Genomic DNA, 2,189 nt, shown 5'->3' on the forward strand with positions numbered 1-2,189 from the left:
ATATCGTAGCTTCATCCTTATTCTCACATATCCTTAATACTTCTGTATTGAATTCTGTGTTGCCATTTATTGTTATTTATGTCTAAAAACAGGAATAGAGTAATACAAATGATGAACAAAAGTTTTATTTCAAATATTGCAGGAATGATATGTAGAAATTATCTACTAAAGAGGCATAAACCATATAAAAATCAAATAACAAAGATGTATACCAGATCATGTACATTAGTAAAGTCTGATACACATTTTCAATTTCAATTTAACACAAACAAAATTCCTAAACGTACGTCTACTCTGTAAACCGTCTCTTCCTAAACCAAAGGCGTTTACTATGTGTCAGATCTGACAACACTACAAAGAAATTTTGCAAGCCACTCAAAAGTTACGAATAACAAGGTAAGTAACACGATCTTCTACACTGATATACAAAAAAGCATATTCCATTACAACAAAACCCCTCGACACCCCATCAGGGCTCTGCCACATAACAGGGTTCCTCCTTCACGGGGCCATTACCCGAAATGAAGAGCACCGTCCACGCCATAACACCTCAAGGGTTGCTAGTTTCTTATGAAAACTGATAAGGATCTCATGTTTGCAGTATTGGCAAGGTGAACACAGCAACTCCGTGTCACAAAGCAAAAGTCGCAATTCTGTTGGCGATTTTCTCACAGCAGATGTTGCCTTAGTGCTTGAGGTGAATTGTAATGGCGTTCTTCTAATTGTTTTTAAGTCTCTGACTGTTTTAAAGAAGTTATTTAATTTTACTTTATATCTATATCGTTTATTTTAAGGAGCTAGTTCAGATTCACGTCAAAGAGCAATGCTTTTTTTCATTTCTTGAAGAAACTGATAGAATATTGATTCTTCTATCATTCAACCAAACCAGGCAACATCAGACACACCAGATAGAAGGGACTTAGGGTTCAAGCACAGTATTTATAGGATTTTACTTTAAAATCTGACAAGAGATATACAGCGAAAAAAAATATATAAAAGAAACAGATACCGTACTGGTCTTGGTGCTTGTAGCAATTTCTTCTGCGGACTCTTCGACCAACAAAACTATCGCTGGCCATCAATTATCCAGACTCCCAACGCAGTAATTAAAGGCTGTAGTCGGGATATCAACCTCAGCCCGTCGGTTACAGACTTCGCAAATGAGTGGCTGTAATCTCTCGGGTACAAATGAGAAACGAATTGAATGTTTCTGACCTAAATGTAAACTAGAGATTTACCGGCTATTAGTTCCGACACCCGCAGTCTCTCCTCAGGTAGCTATTGACACACGCTCGTGCAGAAGGCTAGTAATTAGCAGCAGTGCAAGGCTCATTAGAGGTTGAGTTCCTGTCATTAAAGTGAGGTTATGGCCGGCGATACACATGGAAGCAGCCGAGAGGGAGAGACTGTCACTCGAGCCTCTGACCTCGCTGACCCAGCTATTAGGACTCGCAATTATACACCTACATGAAAACAAACATAGGTGCAGATATACAGACAAGCACATATATGCGTACTTTATCCACCTACCTACGTACATATATTCATTCATTAACAAAATCAGTATTTCATACATACATACACAAATCGTTTCTCCTCATGCGCAACACTTACGAGCGCGAGGCAGCGTCCCCCCCCCCCCCCACTCCCGCAGCACGGCCGCCTTCCCGCCTGCCAGCAGGAGTCGAGCGACACCCCGCGCCGGCGCGCGCCCGTGGCCGGCGAGGGAGAGCTCTCATTCGACACGAGGGAGAGATAGCAGGCCGGCCATTACGCACGATAAAACACCAGTGTAAGAATGAGACAAGATATTTCAATGGTGTTTTCATGTCAGGCTGACAATGAAATTGCTGGGTCAAGGTAATTTGAGGTGCTGCGACTAGCATTTGTAGACGCGAGAAATCGTTGAGGTGAATCGAAAAGAAATATTCTCAATTATGTTAATTTCTTTACCTTCATATATCACTGTGGCACAATTCTATAATGCACACGAAAAACGACAAAAACAAATAACGATTTGTTACAAAGTATAATTACACCTACTGTCAACTTTAGCCCCTGTGACCTCGCCTGACCTGACACACGGATCTCATAAGGGCACCCACATGCCGTTTAAGATGCTATCATGTATGCTTATTAATCTGCATATTAAGTGAAGTTCGACCGAGAGATAACACTGTCTCCAAAAA

Source organism: Penaeus monodon, chromosome 20, assembly GCF_015228065.2.
Source record: "Penaeus monodon isolate SGIC_2016 chromosome 20, NSTDA_Pmon_1, whole genome shotgun sequence".
In the NCBI taxonomy this organism is placed as follows: Eukaryota; Metazoa; Arthropoda; class Malacostraca; order Decapoda; family Penaeidae; genus Penaeus; species Penaeus monodon.